Source organism: Amblyomma maculatum, chromosome 10, assembly GCF_055883805.1.
Source record: "Amblyomma maculatum isolate TAMU_Amacu chromosome 10, ASM5588380v1, whole genome shotgun sequence".
Taxonomy (NCBI): domain Eukaryota; kingdom Metazoa; phylum Arthropoda; class Arachnida; order Ixodida; family Ixodidae; genus Amblyomma; species Amblyomma maculatum.
Genome location: NC_139353.1, coordinates 59,037,497 through 59,045,339, shown reverse-complemented (window position 1 = coordinate 59,045,339; position 7,843 = coordinate 59,037,497). Strand labels below are relative to the sequence as shown.

General features: G+C 44.2%; 1 long non-coding RNA gene across 1 annotated transcript; it reads right to left on the bottom strand.

The window, feature by feature from the left end:
* Nucleotides 1–1,409: 1,409 nt before the first annotated feature.
* LOC146176601 (uncharacterized) lies at nt 1,410–3,943 on the bottom strand. Its single transcript, XR_014701534.1, has 3 exons — nt 3,498–3,943; nt 3,255–3,415; nt 1,410–1,713 (listed from the first exon to the last, which is right to left on the bottom strand). It is a non-coding gene; the product is annotated as an uncharacterized LOC146176601 (long non-coding RNA).
* Between the last annotated feature and the right edge of the window lie 3,900 nt (nt 3,944–7,843).

The following is a 7,843-nucleotide window of genomic DNA, read 5'->3' as shown; positions in this document are numbered from 1 at the left end:
TCACAATCATGATGCGTTGAGGTCAGTGCTAAATAAAAAAAATGCATCTGACAAAGGTATAGTCAGAGATTGAGTACACAAAATTCATTCTAAGTGAGCCTATATATGTCTTGTAGATTCCAAGGGAAGGCAAGCGTAGCAGGGGGCGGCAGAAACTCGGGCAGACAGATGAGATTAGGAAGTCTGTGGGGATCATATGGATGCAGCTGACAGAGGATCGGGTTATTTGAATGGATATGGGAGAGGCATCTATTATGATGCCTCCCCCATTATGATGTATTTGCGGTCAGTTCCATAAAAAGAAAAATTCTACCCGTCAAAGGTATAGGTGGGGAGTGAGTAGACAAAATTCATTCTAGGTGAGCCTATATATAAAAATACAAATAATTTTATTTAGCATCAACACTGATTATACAGTACTCGTGATGCTGCAGGGTGCTAGCAAAAAGCCTGCGATGGCTTGACAAAGGCTAGCACCCCGCTTACAGTGCAATACAGCAGCGGACAAAACACAACAAAACAAGAAAAAGCCATTATAAACATAACGACGGCTTTATATATTACAAAGTACATTTAGAGGATAGGACTATTATTGGGTGGTACAGAACTGCATGTGTTAACAGTATATTGATTTGAGGACATATACTGTTGTAGTATAGATTAGCTGGACTTGTTAACAGAGGAATTAAGAGCTTGTGGTAGCATGTACATCAACATTTGGCGGCCATAGTTGGTACGGGTATGGGGAATCTTCCAGACCTCACTGCTTCGTGTGCCATACGTTTTTTCAACTGGAGTCAGCGTTACAAGTGTTTCAAGGAAAGCGTCACTATTTATGCGATAAGTATGATAACGTTTTAGCAGAACTGCGTTGAACAGGCTAAATGTTCTATATATGTCTTGTAGATTCCAAGGAAAGGCAAGTGTAGCAGGGGGCGGCAGAAACTCGGGCAAGCAGATGAAATTAGGAAGTTTGCGAGAATCATGCACCTGGCACAGGATCGGGTTATTCGGATGGATATGGGAGAGGCATTTGCCCAGCAGTGGGTGCAGTCAGGCTAGTGATATCAACAAGACTAACAACTGGAAGAGTTGGCACTGATTCATCTTAAAACCAGCCAGAAGACGAAACATGTGAGAAGGGAGCACAAGACAAAGTTTGACTAACAACTGAAATGTTAATGAAGGAAAGAGGCAAAAGAAGATTCGCACAGAAATGCACGTGCACGAAAAACCCCAAAGCAGTGAAAGCGTGGAAAGCAGAAAGGGTCTAAAAAATCATCTCAAAAAAGCAAATTCCTTATGGTCAAGGACCACTCGTTACAAAAGGGAAGCCACAGATCCAAAGGCACACTATACTGCAAATGCTAAGGACGTGTGTGTGGTTAAGAAGTCGGTCAACAGTCTTTTGGGGACTTTTTTACATGTGCATTTCTGTGCAAGTCTTCTTTTCCCTCTATCCTTTAGTAAAATTCCAGTTATTAGTCCAGCTGTCCTGCAGTTCTCTCTTCTCATGTTTACTGGCTTGTTTCAGAATGAATAAGGTGATGACTCTACAAACCTTGTGCAAACTGGAAACCAGTGTAACTGTCAGATGGAAACCTTTCCCTTATATGGCTTGCATCACAAATAGGGAGGACTTTACTGTAATGTCTGCCGAGGCATCCCCAAAGCCAGTGCGCAAGCTGGCTGTAGCAGGTGTAGCGGTGCCTCCTGTTGACAAGAGAAAAAAACAATATTTACTTTTCAGCATAGCAAAATGAAAATGTGGTTTAGGTATTTTACAAACTTGAAAGTTATGCATGCATCTGTACAATTAATTCCCGTCTAACAGAAGCTGTACAGTGTAACTTTCACTGTCAATTTATTCTCCCTGGAGGTATGGCAAACTTTGAATTCTGCTGCAGGTGATTGAGAGAGAATGAGACCCACCCAATATTAGAACTCCAGTGCAATCATAATTTGCTACTGCAGCAAAATAATGCCTGAAGACAATGCAGCTTTTGCCTGACAAAACCTGGTAGTCGTCTTACACCCTCTAAACTAGAGTTGAGGCGGGGTCCACGCTGATATCATCCGCATAGCACGAAGATGTTAAGTATGCGACTTATGCGTTAAGCAGCTCTGTGCATAGAGTCATTCTATTCGAAAGAGCCATAAACGACAAGTCCACTTCTGTCAACGGCTCTCAGTTGTTTTCCCACAACACGCCACGTACCAAACTTTCTGCAAGTGTCGCAAAACTGCTCTATAACTTCATTTGCTAACTGCAAAATTTCCAACACTTACTCAAGCTGTGGAAGTTTCGGTGTACTGGCCTTTGGAAGAATGTCGTTTTTTTTTTGGTTCTCACATATCAGCGCATGTAAGATGTCAGTGTCAAAGCATTTTGGAGAGGTTTACTGTGTGGAGGTATCAGTGAAGTCAGACAATTTTTTAAATTAAATTTTCACACTATGCAACACTCACCTAATGCAAGTGGGTAAAAAAAAAAAACAAAAAAACTAGCAAATAAAACTTTGAGTGCTGGTATGGTGATTGTTCTGGCAACAAGTGGGGACAGGCTATAACAAGAGTTGTCGGGCTAGTTAGTGATCGTCTGCAGAAGCCAGTCCTGCTCTGTGTGTTTTTCTCTTCTGTGTCGTTTTTTAGTGCATTTTTCCACGACTTCTGCAGGAGACAGGCTACTTCATTGCATGCAATTTCACTTAGCACAGAGTCCTCCGAAATGAGAATGCTTTTGTACTTATTTACTGCATTTCTTGTGGCATTCCTTACGTATTCATGTACTGAAGTGCTGCACTTGCTGAGGGTCATACCTGGCTAATAAAACAAGCAAATGTGTCCGGACAGTGTTTTTTTTTTTTTTTTTGCCGTTACTTCACATCAATGTGCATGCCCTTTCCATTTAGCAAGTTCGCACTATCAGATGATGCGTGTTTTCTCATTTACTCGTGCATAGAATTAAGCAAACCAGTAATTCGCATGGTGAAACTTCATGCTCCCCCATGCGCACCTTCTACGAAAAACAAGAAAAATATGAAAACCAGCGATGTTGTGTTCGCGCTAACGTGGCGCAATATCGACACTGTAGACAGTGTAGATGACCGCAAGTAAGTAACGTTGAAGGGGAAGCTTTCTTTTATTAACACTACCTTCCGCAATAGATTTCTTTACAGTATTTCTTGCTCGAGAAAATGAAAAACAGGTGGCCGCTTGTTCAAGTTATGTCGCCTTTCGCTCAAGGTTCTTACCTTGTGTTCTCGACTAGCAGTCCATGATCAAGAAGCATTTGGAGTAAATGCGGATGATCTGTAACACCCAGACGGCTGCTTCAACTACGTAGTCGCCGCCGGGATCTCGCCAGATGCTCTCAATAGCAGTAGGCATCGGCACGCACCGCCCGCAGCTGCACCTGTTCGAAAGCTTCGGTTAGCGATTGCGCACTCTCGCAACGGTCAAACCTAGGCTAGGCTGCAAGACTCGGACATACATACCAATCCGTAGTTCCGAAACGGCTGGGATCGGGAGGCTGACAGTCGGGGCTTCTGCAAGCCGGAGTTGTGCAGCGGTTACCGCGGCCTCTCGACACAAGTGTTACTGTACCGGTCGCAGGCTCCATCTTCGCCGACGTGGCACCCGAAAAGTTGCGTCGGCATAAGGCTCAAAGGCCACGATGTAACCACGTTCTAACAGTAGCGACTATGTTAACTATAGCAGCGAAGCTGGAATCCACGGAGGAACCTAGGCGTCGGCCATATTAAAAAACCCTGTGTGAGCGTAGAGTAGGGCACAATAAGAACCTCTAAAATACACCGAGCTCAGTCAACTTTGGCTCAGCAGGCTCCGGAAACGGGAGCTTCTCATTGGCTTAGCGCTATGACGTCTCTGTTGAGTTGAGGAGGACGCGCGCTAGGAAACCGAAATTCTGTTTTTGTCGCTATTAAATCAACGCGGGCGGTGAAACGAATCGAGGTATATTATATGATGCAGGACAAGGATTACATTTAACCAAGCCGTGCAAAATTTCCGGAAAACGTTTCACGACCCCTTTAAGAAGTTCGCAGGGGTCAAGTGGTTGCAACTAGCACAGAACCGGGTTAAGTGGAGAAATATGGGAGAGGCCTTCGCCCTGCAGTGAGTATGATCAGGCTGATGATGATCATGAATATTACGAGCTCGAGGCGATTGCGTTAAGGAGTCCATGAGGCCGACAGGTTGACCTTTGACCTTGGTTGACCTTTGACAAACGACGAGCCATTTCGGGATACAAATTAGAAAGCTAATTTGCACTCGTGATTACACGAAGTCATTGCATATAGTAGACCACATGATATGACTCATTTTCACGCCAGTCCGCCCTTTCACCAAGTCGAACGAACATTGCTCGGGTAGGCCTGGGGTAAGACGTGTCCGACTCGCGATAAAAAAAAGCCTGTGGAGGAGCGTTCACAATAAGCAGAATAAGTGCTTGACGATTCCATCGATTTCAAACTAAAGTTGTTCAAAGTAGAAATATTTTGCATTACATTGGTATATGTTAACATTATATTTAAGACATATTACGACCTCAGAATTGCAATTTATCTACTCTTTAAATCACTCGCAGTGACGCATCCTAATTTGGGACGTCACGCCCTCTGGCCCAAGGGCATTTTAGAAAGGATTGTTTTCAGAATTCTGCGACTCAGAGCGAAAGCCGGTGGCCAAGCTATTATTTTTGGCGAAATGCACAGTACGGGCAACGTGAAGGTAGCGTGCTCAGCAAGTCACCGAGACCGTCCTCTCCCTTTTTTTTTCTCACTGATGAGTGGCAGACCGTTCTCGGAGAAGGAGGAAATGCACTGACAGCGTTTTGTTTGCTCGACAGCGCGCGGAATGCCGCAGCAGCTGATGCCGACTCACCTCTAAAAGCGTCTGTAGGCTTTATGTGTATTATTCTGCGTATACACGCTTTTTATGTGCTCCTATAGGCTGTGATTCTTTTACTTCTCATAATATCGTTCTTCTACTCGTCGATAGCAAGGCCAATCAGGCAGAAATAGGTAATCTTCCTCTGCTTCTCACCTGCCGTGCTGGTTGCGCAGTTCGGCTCCGGACCCCAAGGACGCGGAATCGAATCCCAATCTGTGGCGGTTGCACTTCGATGGAGGTGAAACGAAAAAACAGCTATATGTGCTGTCAACGCACGATAGAGACACCCTGCCTCCCTCCGCTTGGAGGTCTAAATGTACTCCTTGTTTTTTCGATATATTTGTGCCCCTTTCCTGCCTAAGGCCTGTAACACAGGCCGGAAGTATTTGCTAAATAAATAAAAATAATTAAAAATTAGTTGCGGTTTAACTCTGGTTAACCCTAGTTGAATTGCGATAGCAACGGCGGAAGCTTCTTTTGCCTGCTACATTTTTTCCCTATGGCGGCCTACCAGTGAAAGGTGTTACATTATTGGGGACACTTGCTCATTCTTTAAGAGTATGACGCGAGAGCGCAAGCTAACAGCCCACATATAAATGAGAAGGGTTCAAATGCTGCTGAACCGAATGTGGAGCGAAAGCATTATTGTTGTTGTTGTTCTCCTCTAATGTGATGGCACATACCCACACAGGGGGATCGGCCAAGAATTGGGGTGCAGAGATATTAGATTTTGAGATGTATAATACATCGAAAAAAAAAATAATAACAAATGCTAGGGAATAGAAAAGGAAATGTAAATATGATAAACCAAAATATATAAGAGTAAATAGTAACGCACCCAGTAAGAGAATAGTAAGATTTATATGTACAGATTAAAACTTCAAAGCATATTAGCCAGGTAGACGTTTTGTTTCTATTAAGAAGTTTTGAATGGCGTTGAAAACATACCTGTGGCTGTACACAAGCATGGTGGCACCGAACGATAATAAAATTTGGCTGCTCAAATTAAGACCCAGCTGTTGTAACGGCTTCTCTAAGTACCGCTTTCTCATCATGGTAAAACGGCGGCAAAATAGCAAGATTGTTTCCGGTTCCCCGCAGAAAGCGCAGACAGGAGAAAGCGCCAAACCAGACCTGTGCATATAGAAATTTAGGGGCGGAATACGAGAGCGTAGCCTGGTTAGAGAGACCTCAGTCTGCCTTGATTGACATGATTTCCTATTCCAGGAATACTTGAGGTGCAGGTAGTCATCCGAGGATAAAATAGATCCAGACTGCGTGCTTAATAAGGCACGCCGCCGAAATCGTGCTGCTGTTATGTACGTTGTTGCCGGGAGGATGGGCAATACAGGGCCGTTCAGAGAATCTTTGGCTAGTTTGTCTGCAACCTCATTGGCTATGACATTGCTGTGTCCTGGTACCCACACTGCCGGTGACCGAGCGTTCTTCTTCTTCCTCTTGTTCCTCCTATTCTTCTTCTTCTTCTTCTTCTTCTTCTTCTTCTTCTTCTTCTTCTTCTTCTTCTTCTTCTTCTTCTTCTTCTTCTTCTTCTTCTTCTTCTTCTTCTTCTTCTTCTTCTTCTTCTTCTTCTTCTTCTTCTTCTTCTTCTTCTTCTTCTTCTTCTTCTTCTTCTTCTTCTTCTTCTTCTTCTTCTTCTTCTTCTTCTTCTTCTTCTTCTTCTTCTTCTTCTTCTTCTTCTTCTTCTTCATCCTCTTCTTCTTCCTCCTCCTCTACTTCCTCATCCTCCTCTTCTTCGTCGCGGCTGTTCAAGGTCAACCGTGGCGACCGGCCGTGAGCAAAGCGACGGCTAGAAACCTGGCGCTGTATTGCTATCACAGTAAAAATAAATATAATCTATTCACAGACCTCCACTACGTCCGCCTTCCTAGCCAATGCGTCACTACGAGGGGACAAGCCTCCCACCATACTTCTTTCAAACCATTAGCATTACAGAAGATATTCTGCAGCGTAGACACGCTGCAATTAAAGTGAGTCCAGTAACCCTTTGTGGCAAATGTTCCAGGTACACAGCCACACGTGTCTTTTTAGAGCGCAGCTCATACGCAGTCATTTAAGAGCTTCCGATCTTCGTGTGGAAGGCGATGGGGGAGTCGTTTCGCCGCCTGTCATCTACTCCACATAAATATTGCTGGAAAAGCATGGCGCCTGCAAAAAGAAACGAAATACCAAAACGAAAAGCATGCTTCCTTCACACATCTTAATAAAGTCTGTCATTGAAAGAGTTCCGCCCAAATATGAGAAAGTCCCGGACCCAATATCGGTGGCTTTGCGACGAGACAGCGTCGACTGCTTATGAGGTGAAGATGTATTGGAAGTAAGCTGCTAGAGGCGACGCATTTCTTTTCATGGCTTTCCGACGCATTTCTCCCCGCGTCGTGGCTGCGGCGTCTCGATGAAGGCCAAAGGCAAGATGCTCATACACTGTGTGATGTCTCTGCACGTTAAAAATAAAAAAAAATGGGTGGTCGATAGTAATGTGGCTGTCCTCTACTAGCGCGTCCCTTATAGCCTCAATCACGTTTGGACATTAAAACCACATAAAACAAAGTTTTTTCTTCTGATTCATTCGTGTCATATGTGGGTTGTGTACAGCTCCTGGAGAACACCATCGACCAAGTTATCGAAAATCCAATTTCTTTCCCTCCGCAGATGTTCATGGCAGCGAGTAGAAGAGGCAATCTATCCTTCCTCCCTTCCGTCGTCTGAGGCTCCTTGTCTGTACCGAAGAATCTTTAGAAATTTTGGCCAAACATTGCGACCCTACGAGCGAGAGCTCAAAAAAGCACAGAAAAGGAGGCAACAAAACCCAATCGCGTACAAAAACAGCATTGAAAGAAAAGAAGGAGCAATATAATTTTGATTTTTGGTGGGGAAGAAATGGAGACCAGAGACCCTTCGCGCCAGGGTC